The 15,505-nt window shown below is 40.1% G+C and overlaps 1 protein-coding gene across 1 annotated transcript in view; it reads left to right on the forward strand.

Moving 5' to 3' along the window:
* Positions 1-675: 675 nt before the first annotated feature.
* Positions 676-15,505, forward strand: part of LRFN2 (leucine rich repeat and fibronectin type III domain containing 2) — a 162,546-nt gene continuing 147,716 nt past the window's right edge. The window contains exon 1 of the mRNA XM_075089125.1: positions 676-1,731. The gene's annotated coding sequence lies outside the window, so the exon portion shown is untranslated. The remainder of the gene's footprint in view (positions 1,732-15,505) is intronic.

Genomic DNA, 15,505 nt, shown 5'->3' on the forward strand with positions numbered 1-15,505 from the left:
TTCAAAATTATACTTCTTTCTTGGTTTTTTATTCCTTCCACATGCATTATAAATTCTTCTGTCTGTTGGTGCATTGATAGTGGTATGTGGTAATTTGAATGAGTTGGGGTTTTGCCTAATCTTAATTTAGTCAGTGCTCATCTTTTCCCTGGCTCTGTCTAGGAGCCTCTTTAACCAAGAGAGGCAGAAGAAAATTTGTGTGTCTGTGTCTGGAGGGCTGGAGAGAGGAACCAGACAGTAAGCAGGAAACGCTGATCAATCCTCCTGAGTTCTTTTATCTTAGTTCAGGTTTTATTTAGACCTTCCAGTACCTTTCAATACAAAGGGAGAACTACTTCTTGCCACCAACATTAGAAATAATAATATTTATCACAGAGAACCTTTGTACATGCTCTTCTTATTGTCATTTAAGTTACTAAAATACAGCAAGTAAAAATTTTTCTAGCATTGAATAGCATGAATGGAGCTGACAGCATTACTGTATTTATCTGTCTCTCCCTATATAGATACAGATACATACAACTTCCACTATAACATTTCAGGCATTGGCCCATCTAAGAGCTCTTTGCAGCTGCAGCTCGTGCACTTTGCAGTAAAATTTCTCTCCCGTTCCCTTTTCCCTCTGCTTCCCCCGCCCCCAGAGAACTGACACGCTTTTCACTGACAAATGTTGAGTGTAGCTCCTGAGGATTTAGCATGTCAGGCTGTGTCTACACAGCTTAGGTTTCTATTATTACGCAATGGCTTAGAAGGCAGTGCTTTGCCACATAATTACAGAGCCAATCTGTATTAAGACCAGGAGTTTGGATGCCTCTTTCCATACCAACTATTCGCCTCCCACCCACTCAAGCCTCCTCCCAAACACTCTTATTTCTTTAACAGCCTCTTTTCATACCCTTCTTTCCTCTGGTTTCTGATTTTCTTCCCCTTCCTATGCTACGTATTTGTTTATTTCAGAAGTGAGGGAACTGACTGAGTCGTGCCTACCAGGATTCCTATGCAGCACAAAGCACTTGCTGTATGTTGCTTCGTCAGAAGAGGTAAGAAGAAATTCCTGAAGCTGCCTGCTAGTTCTCTCGGGTTTCTCTTTCTCTCCTTTTTTTTTTTTTTTTTGGTGTGTGCACATTGCTTGTCTTACAAGCCGTGCAGGCTCTGCCATCTAGAGCACTTTGTGAGATCACTCCAGTTTGCTGTTTTTCTTTTTTTCCATCTCTGCGTGTGTGTATCTCCCTGTCTCTCTTCTCCCCACAACGATACAGCTCGACCCCCCTCCCCAACACACACGCACATACACAGAAGCTGAGCTTGCTAGTATGAACTTGAAGACTTGCAATACCAAAATGCATGTGTTACCTTGGGATGCACTAGGATCAGGATGCTTGAAAAGCCTGCAGGCTGCTTAGTCCTCCAAGACTGGGCTTTTTAAACCAAACAAGAAAAGAACAAGTTATCACTTTTTTCCTTATTTCTTTTTTTTTTTTTTTTCCCTTTCCCCTTTTTGTGCTTTGGATATTACTGAAAAAGGAATCTCAGGGATTCACACACTTGGACTTTACTGAATCAGGCTGCATCTGAAAAACAATCAAGTCTGCATTTTGGTTTGCTAGAGATCAACCAGGATTTTGCTGATTATATCTTCTTTTGAAAAAAGGATGCATGGCATAGAAATAAGGTCTAAGAGCCTGTCTGAGAATATTTTACCAAACCTGGGATAAATGTTACTTCTCAAAGGTAAGTGCTAGGTTTTTTTCATATGTATATATAAACTATATAGTTATAATGTAAATTATATATAAATATGTACACAAATCATTTATACATAGTTTCCTCTGATGGCAAAAAATCTCTTGTCATGCATTTTAAGGCATTGGAGAATGTATAACTTTATCTTCCCTTTCATGCTAGCTTAGATAAGATTGTTCATGTAGAGAAATGAATCTCAGTTTGGTTTCTGCTCCTCTCGGCATGAAAAGGCAGTTCAAAAAGAATATTTATTATTTTAAGTGTCAGTAGGGATATTTCCATGGCAGTTTTGAAACAGTGATGGAAAGAGATTTGAAAGAAAGGATAATAATTTGGTTTCTAACACAGGAAAAACTGAGCAATAAAGGCTGTGAAAGTGATTTCAGCTTTCTGGAGGAATTAGTAGATCCTGCAAAGCTAAGGAAGAACTTTGCTGGACAGATCAACTCTACTGTACATAAAAACACAGAGTAAAAGACTGGGGACATTGGCAAATACCATGTGAAGAAATGGAAGGCATAAGAACATCTAGAGAAGGGAAGGAAGTGAGGGGAGTGGAGGGGCAGTGGGCCACTCACCTCAGTGTCTGCTGTCACAGAGGTTGGTGTTCTTGGTAAGGTGGTGCCACTGATGATGGACATCCAGAATTGGCAAGGTGGGCATGTAGGGAATGGGGTACACAAGCAAGTGTATGCTATGTCATGTCTGTCTGACGTCATCAGACATATATGCTCTCTGCCAGACTAAGTGCACTGAGAATTTGGGAGGGGGGAAGCACTTAAATGGCAGCACAGGACAAGATGTAGCAAAATGGAAACTGAGTCTCTCCCTGACTTGCATGGACACATGCACACTTTTGTATCACAAAACAAGTGTGTGACTGAATACAACAAGAAAGAAACTAAAGGGGAGAGCGGATATCAGTGATTAAGTCACCAAGTCCCTGTATGATGGATTAGTAAACTGGAAATGTAAAGTGGTCAGTTGTGGTAATGTATGCAAGGAAGGGTTTTTACACTGGGTAACTCCTACCCAAAGGAGGCAAATAGTATTGATTTAAAGCAAGAATCATTTTTTGCCAGGGCTGATCTAGTTTTTGTTGGGGGCAGTGCCATGGAGATATTAAGAAGAGTAAGGTTTATTTTACCTACCCCATCTTTGGAATTAATAGGACAGAATAACTCTTCTGATGAGAAGAGACTGGCTTCTAAAGGGAAACAGTAAGCATCACTTAAGTTTATAAAGTCACACTTAATTAAATTGACATTTTTAAACTTTATTATACAATGCTCACTGGGGATAAGTCCAGCAGACACCACACAATTGTCACTGGTATTTTCTGTTCCTCAGCAAAGAGGAAACATTGCCATGCAGAGTATCAATTTTCTATTGGACCCTGCTGTACTAAGGCAGATTTGAGCTTGTGCTGAGAGGGAGGAGAGACGGACAGTTACTTTTACTCTTGCCATGTTTCAGGCTGGTTACAGTTTCCTTGTTTACAGCTTGCCCTGGGTTGGTGGTTAGTTTGCATTGCCTACAGATCGCCACTTGAGCACAACAGAGTGCTTTTTGTGTGCATTCTGCTCGTAGCTGCAGCGCAAAGCAGAGCTTCAGACCTTCCCTGAAACTGCTACTAATCCTCAGGGAGAGAGGAGATGCAATAAAAAATAAACAGCAATGCTAGGAGGCAGGAAGAAAAGAGTCGTTTTACTCAAACAAGCCATTTTAACCTCATAATCCATGAAAGATCTGTATCACCTCTCAGATCAGAGACAATGTCTGTCCTGCTCTCCCCAACACAGCTCTGTTTTCTTTAGGGTGACTCTGGGCCCAGTGTGCCCCAGTATGTGGCTGTGCAGGGCACTGGCAGGCAGGTAAGCAGGCGTCCCCAGTTGCACTGTGCAGGGTGAGACATATGACCCACCATCAGAGTCTCCATTTCTGCTACCCCCCTGCCCCACACCGTTCTTCACAACATTAGGCTTCTTGTTTAAACTTATAGTTGGAACTTAACTGATCACTTTTCCCAATGGGAAGTACAAATGGCACCTGTAGCTTTGCCCCACAGCCTCTGCTCTGCCTGCTGCTTAGGTGGATCTGAGCTGACAACTTCCTGGCAATCCCTGTGAAAATGCTCCTGCTCCCTCTCTTTGCAGAGTACTCTGGCCACTGACTGAACCTTGCAATACAATTTTGTTAGACTCAGCTGATCCCCTTTTCTATTTTTTTTTTTCTTTGTGGGCAGAAAAATCCAAAATGGGAAGCTGATGCAAACTTGTCAAGGTTTAACAGGTAGAAGGCAGGAATATACTTCAGGTGCCTTAGAATGAATCTGCCTCCCTGCAAGGGGTTGCAAACTAATAACCCTCAAGGCTGCATTTGCTATCCACATGCATAGAGGGAAGGAAGGGGGTGATGACAGTGCCTGTTCAGCCCCAGACCCCTTTTTGCATTGCTAATGAATTTCAGTCTTGACCTACAAAAATCACCTGTGGGAAAAAAGGGTAGTTTGTTCCAAGTGTGTACTCAGTCTTCTTTCTGACCTGAGCACTCAGCCTTACTTTCTTTGGGTTTGTCCTAGTGTGTCATCATGTTTGTTTTTGTGGAAAGAGTAACTGTCCTCTAGGTGCTGGACTGAAAAGCAGTAACACTAGCTATGAAACGCAGAAGGAAGACATTCTTCAAGCCAGTCCTGATGACTGTGGAATCCATTGCCCAACACCAGATGGGCCACTGCTGCGTCCTTTATGTTTCCTCTTTACCTTAACCATGTAGGCTTCAATTATTGTGACTAAGGATCTCACCAAGGTGCTGGGATTTACTCTATCAGTATCCAGAACTGCGTGTGTTCACAGGGTGCTGAACAGCTTCCAGTCATCAACTGAGACTTGTGACAAAAGACAAGGTTTCATCCGAGCGTGCTGGAATAGTAACAAATCACCCAGTGTGATGCAGCACTTCAGTGAAGGGCCAGCTGTCACTCTCTGCCCAGCCCACCTCCACCCAGGATGCATAGCAGGGAGGGAAGCTCTGCTTCTAGGAACTCAGATTACCTCCTACATGGGCTACTGTCAAACCTTGGCATGAAATTCACAGATGTAAACTTGTCATTAAATGGCCCACAGTGATGCTGCATGGAAAACTGGAAAAAAGGCATGTCATTTAGAAGTATTTCTGCTTCCCAAGGAGCAGCGGTTGTCTCCATACTTCAGAATATTTGCATGACAGTGCTTCCAATTTTTCTCTATTCCTGTCATTTGCTCTGTCCTGACCATGATCTGGGTCTCTGATGACATCCTCATCTTCATGGGAAAAGATTTGTGACAAATCCAAGATGCCAACTTCAGCACATGAAATGAGCAGTGGCAGCAAAAGTCAGAAAACCTCTTTTCAGTAAAAAAAAAAAAGCTAAAAAAAATGCTGATTTGAAAACATGGGAGAAAAGGAAGAGATGTGCTGTCAGGGACTGGTCCTATGCAGAATCCCTGTTGACCTACACAGAAGGCAGAGTTGAGTGGGATTTTTTCAATGATAAATGTTCTTGGTTTTTTTTCAGCAAAATATAGATTTATCAGAATGAAACATGATTGGGAAATAGTCAGTTTTATGAATTTCCTGACTGAAAAAACTGTAGGGAGAAAGTTGCCAGAACACACAATCTTACTTTTTTCTGGAAGATAAATTTTATTATTTCTTTCCAGTTTGTGTATTTTATATGAAAACTGAAAATACCTGAACATAAAAGGAACCATGCTCAAATTCCATTTTGCTAAATAACAAGCAAATCTGTCAATTGAACTGGAACAAAATATTTCTAGCTTATTAGAAGGCTTGCATGCTTTCTATCTCAGTTTGTCCCAAGTAAATTGTCAGCACTTCCATTTCAGTTCATGGGACCAGAAAACTTTTGTCTGCCAAGCCCTACCTGGAAGTCAGTTTACCTGGCCAAGTGAGATTATTCCAGGAGCATCTTGCCAATAAGTGCTGGGAAATATCAAGGCCTTTGAGTGTCTGCTCTTGAAATCATTCTTCCAGCTATGGAAAACTTATGTGCTGAGAGGATAAGCCAGCTAAATAAATGTAGACTTGAGAGGATGGCTGCAGCCGTAGTATAAGTGGTACAATGAAGCGTTTAGGAGGCTTCTGCTAATCACTCTTCAGGAAGGAACTGGTGTCTAGTCCTCTGGCAGATCTGCTATCACTGTAGTGTGTTAAGTGGCCCTCATGATAAGGAGAGGGCCCTGGAATAGCAGTAAATCAAGGGTCCCGGACCCTGGTTGGTCAGCCGGTGAGATGTAGGACAGGTGCATCCCAGTGCATGCCAGTGTAGGTTCTGAGCAGAACAGAAAGCTGGATTAAGGAAAAAATCAACAAAAAGTACATGACATCTGAAAGCACCTTCTCTATTTTAATAGAGCTAATGTTGTGCTGAAAAATCCCTGGAAAACAGGTGTGTGGAACTGGTGCAGAAAATTATCAGTGTGACTCTTTCCCTGAAGCCAGAGGAGGTAGGTCAGGGCTGAAGGTAAGTCTTTATGTGCAGAACTGGGACAAATTGCTGCAACTGTTCAGTTAAGACTGTAGAGTTTGAGTTGATTTTTTGGGAGAAGGACAGAATTCGGAAGACCTCAGTATCATCAAGCCATATGGATTATGGGGATTGGACACATGTGATATTGGAGGAAAAGCACACGCTTGTGAGGAAGTAAGGAATCTTTCCTCTCCTGCCCTTAGAGTTGCAATTTGCTTTGGCAGGCTGAGGAGCAAGGGAGCTCAAAATGGCACCAGGTGCAGAGAGTTCTTAACCATTCTCTTGTCATGTCTAGGCTCCTCAGAAAATCTTCAGTGTACTGAAGTCAGTCAGAATGAGTAATCCTTCTTTTGTTACAGCCTAAAGATAAAAATTAAGAAGAGGAAAGGAAAAGAGGATATCTTAAACATGCTGCATCCTCTGTTGCATTGGCAGGATGGATGGGTTGTGGTATCAGTGAAAGGACAGCACCTGTATGTGTGTTAGAAAGGGAAAACTGACTGTGCCAGAATTTATATCGGATCCCTCTGTTAACAGCCTTAAAAAAAGTGTATCTATCTGCCCTTTCAGTATGGAATGAAAATGATGAGCAGTCAAACGGCAAAAGGAAAAGTCAAGAGGAAAAAAAATGCCTGTTGTGGCTCACTCAGCAGTCCCTGTCTGGTTTGAAAGCAGCCAACAACAAATGCCTGTCTCCTCAGAGATAAAAATCAAAAGCTTCCTAATCATTTCAGTAGTCATCTGATCTCCTTCCTTTTGTGAATATTCCTGTGACTAGGTAAATACATGTGATACTCAGAAAGCTCTGCACGGTTTGTATGTGAAACAAGTGTAGTAAACTAAAAAAGAAAAAAGCCAAACTGAATTGATAGAACATAACTTACCTGGACCAAGACCATTGCATTGGTTCCCTAACCTGATGGCTAGCTGGCATTTTGTACGTTATCTCCAGTGTAAGTGAATGTTATCACTGTATTTACTGTATATTGGTTTTTAAATAAGGATACTACACTGATTCCTTGCTCTCCAAATTATTGACTGCACTTTCTCCCTGTAGTCAGGTCAGATAACTTGCCTTCCCTGGAAATGTTCCACAGGAAAATGTGTTATGTCCCAGAAATTCTCATGGAGGAGAGGATCAAAGGGATTTTTTGCAGGCTACCTGTCATCAAAATATCTTGCAGTTATCCCTGAAAAATCTCAGTTTGCTTGGAAAATACTACTGTGAGGTATGTAAGTATTTTCTAATCCCACTTCACATGACTAAGTAGCAGACCAAGCCATGAACGCTTCAGCTGACCTCTGCTTTGCAAGGACAATGTGACCTTTCCCTATCACCAAAGCTACATCTTCTGTTTACAGCTCCCCAGATGCATTTTGCCAGTGATATCTTCTTGAGGTGAGGGGGAAGGTTACTGAGGGTCTTCACAATTACACAGTGTGGCCAGGAGTCTCACAGAGGATGAGCTTTCCCCTGTCTATGGTCTTCCAGCACCCTACCCTTGACTGGACCTTACGATCCTCCGGCTGGTGAGAGAAGTAGTTCCAAATGCCTCAGTAAATGACATTTTCTTTCACGTCCAGGGGTGGGTGACAGCAGTTTCATGTGAACTGGACAGAACTAGCCTTACTGGCAGAGGGTCAAAGCAGAGGAGCTGAAGAGAAGTCTGATGGATATTTACGAGAGCAAACGCACTGAGGGCAGAGAGGATGACGTTTGGAGAAAGACTGAAGAAATTTTTGTAGGATGAGAAGAAAGGAAGAAAGAAGAATCAGCAGTGGTACAGCTAAGAAAATCTCTGTCTCTTTACATAGTTGTACAACCCTTCTTGCCGCTGAGCCAGGATATCAGGTTAAGCTAAAGAAGGGCTTATGGTATGTGTCTTTAGTCATACTGTGTGTAGCTGATCCCTCCTTGAGCCACTGTGGAGTGCTTTATTTGTCACATCTAACCTGTTTTAGCCTTTTGGTGAACACGGAAACAATTATTCAAGCCTTTTGTGTATTTGTTTCTGTTTTCTCCATCTTTCTTTCATGTCCCTGAATCAATGAGTGGAATGAGGATGCTATTTATTTGTTTTTCCTTAGCACTGCACACACAGAATTTTTTATCACCAGTAAGCATGAGAGTCACTCATTAATAATTATAACCCCTCCCCTTAATTCTTAGTAGAACCTAGCGACAAGCTTTTAAATTAATGTGAGAAACCCTCTAAAACGTGACAGGTTCATCTTTATATAGTATCTTTTCCAAAGAGGGCAGTTGACGGGCTGAGATCTTTCTTTTCTGCACTGGAAGTCAAATGGCTATATTTCATGCCCATCTGAGTGGGTTTTTTTCCTCTATGACCTTTTTTTTCATGTGCCTAATTCTGCGAACGGCATGACAAAAGTCTGTGATGACCCTGTGGGTTTGTGGCTCAGGAAACTTTCCTGCATTTAAGATTGTGCCAACAAAAGGAAGAAATCAATCCTCCTGCAAGAAGGCTGAGATAGGACATGGTGATTTTCTGTGCATTGGTGACTTTTAGCCTACATCAGTGTCCTACCACATAATGGAAAAATCAAAATTACGCTCCTCTCAACTATAGGATTTACATTTAAAAATAACTAATGCCCTCAGGCCAAGAAACAGCTGCTGCAGTTCTTTCCAGCACGGCTCATTGATCTCATCCTCTCATTTGACACATCCCAATACTCCCATGTTGTAGTTAGTGTTAAATCACAGATGGATCATGTAGTGACCTAACTGAAACGGAGACCTAGTTGGGCTAGCGTTTACATACACACCACTGCCTTTTTCAGACATTGGCAAAAGACCTAAGAATTAGGCCTTTGTTAGGCTGTGGTGCCTCTTTCTATTACTTACAGAGGTTTTTTAATTATCTTATGTTAGTCTAATCACGTTCATTTCAAGGAATTGCTTTCAACTCTTTTTTTTGATAGCATGTGTTGTTTTATCATGGAACGATGATGAATTTAATGTATACATTAAAAGCTCAGTTTTCCAGAAAAGTCCTATTATGGAAATCAAACATCATTTACAAACACCTAAAAAAAAGGCTCCCAAGTTTAGTGTGTGATGTAGTTGCACTCATATGCTCTCACAATCATTCCCTCTTTTTTCTTTATATTGACAAGTACATAAAGAACAAAAATAAACTCTGCAGCCAGCTGTTCTTCCTAAATATGTCTTATCTTGATGGCTTAGGTAAAAGGCAAATTGCAGCTTGAGACTTCATTTGTGCAGAAAATCTTAGTCCCCAGCAAACCAGGTTTGTTTTCAGAAACCTGTTTCTTCAGCCACAGTATTTCAAAATGAGAAGCCGGGCTGTGTTCATGCCCGAAGTTGATTATGCCATGTTTGCAGAGCCTTTAGTCATAGGTGGCAAAGAACAAAAGAACACAGGTTTGAACCTTTGTCTCCCTTCCTTCTATTCCTGATTGAATTTTCAGAGCCTTTCTGACATTTGAACAAAGCATTATCTGAGAACTCTTTGGAAAGAATTAATATGGAATCTCAGATTGTCATTCTCAGAATAATTTCTAGTTTGCTTCAAAACAGTTTCTCCTGTAGCTATAAATTTATGTTATAACATGTCTTGGGGTCTTTTTATTGTTGAGGGTGTTTTAAATTTAATTTTTTGTTTATTTCTGTAGTTTTACAAGGAAAAACATAAAACCATTTACCTTGCCAACACAAATTCTTTTTTGATTGCTTGTAATAGAGTAACAAATATTGCTGAATGTTTATAGGTCATCAGGTAGTAAAATCATGCTGATCTCAGATAAGAAAAGCACTTGTGAGTTTACCAGCAGACATCTGGAAATTGATATCCAGGAAGAAGATGGCTCCTTATGATTCTGTTGATAGATGCTAAGCTTCGGGTCACATTAAATGATATTTGTCACCTGGATTCTAGTGACTCCCATTAATTTTACTGAGATTTGTTTGACTGGTTTGATTTTCAAATGTTCATGTTTTAAGTGTTTTAGTCATTCAGAGAAGCAGCAGCACCTGTATCACACCTGGTTAGGATGACCAACAATCTGAACACAACATGAACAGTGATTAAGCAGATCATGAATATTAGTAGTTGGCAAATCACTCATGGCTAGAATATGAGCCATTTGTTTGCCAAATATACATGAAAAAACTGGGATGAAATAAGAAATGAAGTAAGGATTAAATCATAACAAATATTTTAAAAATCAATACTCCTAGCCACCATGAAAAATTAATAAAAATAAAATGTAGACTGTATAGCATTAAGTGCATTTTAATATTGATATCCAGTGAATCCCAGCATCTCACAATGGAAAGCAATGGCAGTACCAGCCCCTGTGACATCTATATGTATAAATGTATATTCATTTATTGTAGGACAAAACCAGGAAAAAAACTCAGGGAGGAAGCGTACCCTTGTAATGAAGGTTTTGGTTTTAAAGTCAAAGTAGGCCTGCAAGAAACAGTCTATGGAGGACCTAGTAAAACTTGCCAAAACCACACACTTGATTGCAAAGAAAAAGGGAGGACAACTTTCATGATTACAATTTGCTTAATTTGGGAAATGTTTCCCCCTTTCATATATTATATGTTAGGTCGCTTTTGAAATGGAAATGGTAATTTGAAATGAAATGCTCTGATAATTCACAATTATGTTTCCACTTCAGAATCAATAAATATTTTCAGAAAGGTTAAATGAGTCCAACTTAAACAAAGTATCTTCCTCCTGTTTGAATAAAACATTACAAGTCTGCTCAAAAACCATTTTCAATTCCTTTCTATGCCATTTAATTCCTTTTTTCAAATCATTAAGCAGGTATGTTTATATACACATGCCGTGTATGTGTGCACGTATGGTTAGATCCATTCTTGGCCATAGGCATAAACTTTGCTTTTCACTTCTGCTTTTGTAATGGGAGATAATACTAACATATGTCAGAGACCTGTCTTAAGGCTAAGTGTACTGATGCTTATGAAGTGTTTATAGACTAGTGAAGATGAAGGATACATCAGGGAAGTAACCCTTTTTTGGCAAAAGGAGAGACACAACTTAATGAGAACTGATGAAGAACTTCCAGTCAACTTTTTTCATGAGGGAATAGGCTGTGTCCAAACTAGTTTACTGGATATGGGGGGTGGGGCAAGGGGGAAGGAGGTTATTCAGCAGCATCTTGCTTTGCCTTTTTTTCTTTTTTAATATATATATTTTCAGGTGGAATGCCTGTGGGTTTTGTTTTAAAATAAAATTGAAGTTTATATCATGCGAAAAGGTTTTATGTGGAATTTTGTGCTCTTTTTACAGAAAATAAACTTTTGCATTTTCTGGAAAAGACACTTTCCAAATTATAAAGAGTCTAATCTTAATAAATCATACTTGTCTCTCAATTTCTGATAAAATCAGGCTTTCTTAACATTGTTAGGACTGCTGATAGCCATACAGAAATGGTACCACTTCTCATTGTAGAATTTTTCTTTCCTCCTTTCTCACTTTTTATTTTCTTGCTCTAGTAGGTTTGTTCTTTGTGGATGATTATGCATAAAGTGAACAGATAGTTCAACGATTTCTCAAAATAGCCTGTAAAAATGCTGAATTTTATTTAAAGTTCACAGGGCAGGTAATATGAAGGTAGAATGGCAATAAACACATGGTATTGGAGTGGGAGGCTTGGGCTGTGGCAAAGCAGGCCATCACAGTTCCTAATCTCTGGAGAGAATTAGCCTCTGAATTTTAGCTGTACAGAAGCAATGGGAGGTGAGGGGACACACACGGCTGATCAACAAGGAATTAAAAAGGATAAGCACAAGGCTTCACCTCAATGCCTTTATGAGAACTGAAAAGTCGAAGGAGCTGAAAAAGTGAAAGATAGAAAGTTTTCAGTGGTAGAGGAGCCGCATGCTGCAGTTCAGTGCTCTTCGTACTGGAAATGATACATGGTTCATATTATCTTATGCTTAAAAATTAAAACCTCTATTCCACTTTTACATGTGTTAGGGATTAGCCTTAACAGGTGATTCATCTCTTTAGTCATGGGAGAGGGGAATGAGGAGTTCCTAATGATTTAAGTCAAAATCTTCCTAGAGTGAGACCTTTTGGGGACTGTGTATTAGTATGCTGACACTGCAGTAACAGCTTGGTATACTTTTAGTGCATCTTCCACTCAGGACTCTGAGCAAATATGAATAAATTGACCCTTGGCACTTTCCATGTAAATTGGGTTACTAGTCTATAAGTGAGAAAAATGGGACATGGATTTTGGCTAAAACTAGTCTATGATCACAGGCAGTGTCTACAGCAGAGCTGTTGATCAGGTCGTCCATTAAACTGGGCGTCTATGTGATGCAGTTTAGGCAATGGTGAAGTAGTGCTAAACTGGTGAAATGGAAACCAGACCAAATCCCAGAGTTGTGCAGCACCAGCAACAGTCATCTATGCCTACAAGAATAAGCCCACTGGAGAGCTTCATTTAGGCTTTTCATTTCAGAAAGACTATTATGAAAACAGTACTCAAATAGCAAGCATTAGCTAAAGTAGAAGCCACCAAACCCTTTTGTACATTTGTTTACATGCTTTGAGAGTGTTGAAAAACATAGTCATCACATGTATTATCTTCTTGTTTGTCTTTGCTGGGTTTATTTAATAGTCATTTAGGAGGGATGTGGATATACTGGCATCTGAAATTATCCAAGAAATGCAGAAATAGCTATACTTAGCTTCCTATCTTTCTCAGGATGCTAGAAATCTTCCAAGTATATGTCCAGGCAAACCCAATCTTCTTCACATATTTTCTACTTATTATTGTGAATTGTCATACTGAATTACTGAAGAAATACATACTAAGAGAAATTCTACTGATATCATTATTTTACCCCAGCAAAACTGCTTATAAATGGTGAATATGGGAAACCCAAATAGAATTAATTGTCTACAACATTTGTAATTACTCGCATAAACCCAGCAAAAAAATTCTTAAGTCCCTTGATCAGAGTTTTTCCTTATCACTTCTACAGGTCTGCCTTTCAGTCTGCACTGAAAAACAAACAAAAAAAAATGCCATCAAACCCAAGAAGGTTCTGCACTGCAGCAGTCAACCACCCATTTCACATTCAGTGTCATCTGGCTGAACTACTAGTCCCTTATTCTGTAGACTACAGTACAGTCTCAGCTGTCCAGACCTCAGTTACCCAAAACAGGGTGGTTGTCCTGAATGTCTGCTAGTTGCACTGATAATTCCCATAATTACTCAGACATACTCTGTCTCCCATGACACTCAGTTGAATGAAGATGCACTACCTGTGAAAAACTGCTACTTTTAAGGTCTCACTCTAACTCCCCTCATCATGCAGTCAGCAGCAGCATGGTAACATGTTTTTCTTGATGAGAAAGCTTCTGGTATGTGACTACAGCAGAGATGAAAAGCAACAATAAATCTTCAGATACAATCACTATGATTTGTTCACGTAGTCCATAAGAGAAGAACAGTAGTATTCATTAAATATAGTTTATTCACTGCGTCATCAATGCACTTGTTATCTGTGAATTCCTGAGACTTTTTCAAGTGATGATTCATTCATGATTTTATTTATTTTTCTGTATGATGAAATAGAATGGCAGAAGAAAGAGGAGGTTTTGGCTGATGCCACAAACACCTCCTTATTTGCCAAAATATCTTCCTGTATCCACCCCTCAGGAATTAAAAGTTTAGGGGTTTTGTCCCTGTAAAACTACTGGACATCCATGGAAAGTGCTGCGTGAGCTTTTCTGGTTGGTACAAAGCAGTACTGCTTTGTAGGTACAGTAGATGATTATCCAGTGACAGTAAATTGGTCATTGTCTAGGCACGCACAAAAGGGGGTCACCCAGTACAATTTCCTGTTTGTCTGCAACAGCCCATTTAGGTCCAGCTTGAGCTGCTGAGTGACTTCAGGGTTCTTATCAATGATGTTAAACAGTCCTGGTCCTGGAAGAGGAACTGGGAAAAATGCAGAGAAGGGCAGCCTGGGTGTATGTATGGAGCAGGTTTTGCACAAAGAATGACTGAATAGCTTTTTACTACTCAGCTTGGAAGGGATTTACTCTGGCTTGGTATGATAAAGATACCTAAGACTATGAAAGACACTTTGTTCCTTGTCTCTTTTAATACAAGTCTTAGAGGACAACAGAATAGACTGGCAAGTGACAGGTCCAGAAAAAAAAAAAGCAACCACCAAACAAAATAAAGCATTTCTCTACTTGGGATTGTGAAAAGCTGTGAAACCCTTTCCTGAGGATGTAGCAGTTGCTAAGTGTTTGCCTTGATTTATAGACCACTTGAAGAACTAAACAAAAGACAAACAGGTTTTTTATATGCAAAGACAGTATCTTCAGCTAACAATGTTAGCTGGACCACAAGCAGTTAAGAGGCCAGGATAGAGAGTATTCTGGGAAATTTTCACTGTAGGTTTCCATTGCTTTTAAGTCTTTTTGTTTGGTTTCCCTTATTGACTCCTAGCAGAGACAAGATACCGTGCTGGATATACCATAGGCATAACACAGTTGAGATTTGTTCAGACTGATTTGACTCAGGTTACTCTGATTCTTACAGTCTTCATGGCTGTAGGATGCAGTGTTTGGCTGAGCCCACAGCTGTATTCCGACAGGGTGCAAAGAGCTGTTAATTACTCAGTGCTTACAAGTGTGGGCAGAAACAGTGATCTTCTACCATGATATAGAGACAGAGCTTCACTGCTGAATTTACCAAGTTATTAGCAACCCTGATTTGGAAAGGAAGCTGATATAATCACAGTCTCTGGCTTGAGTAATTCAGATAGCTTTTATAGTGTTTCACTCCTTGTTAAGTGAGAATTGTTCTATCTGCAGCTTGGGTTTCTTTACTGTTGTAGTGGTTGACTGTGTAGGTGGGAGCACCTGGAGGTTTGCTGTTGAGTTCTGGTGGCTGGAACAGGTAGGCTTGTACTTACTTCTTGGAAGAAAAGGTCAAGCTGTATTACAGGTCTCTTTAAGCTGGAAAGAGGAGAAAGAGTATTTAGTTTTCTCTTTTGAGAAACTGTTGATCTGAAAGTCTAATAATGATAACCTCTAGATGTATAGAAGGGGAGTCTACTGGAAGGTTGTGGTTCCTGATGGTGCAGAAGTCTGAGCTCCTGCATATCAGGCTCAATCCCTGTAACAAATTAGGTGTGGCAGATAAGGGAAACTCTTTCAAGCAGATCTCTGACTGATGAAC

The sequence above is a fragment of the Phalacrocorax aristotelis genome, chromosome 3 (assembly GCF_949628215.1).
Source record: "Phalacrocorax aristotelis chromosome 3, bGulAri2.1, whole genome shotgun sequence".
Taxonomy (NCBI): domain Eukaryota; kingdom Metazoa; phylum Chordata; class Aves; order Suliformes; family Phalacrocoracidae; genus Phalacrocorax; species Phalacrocorax aristotelis.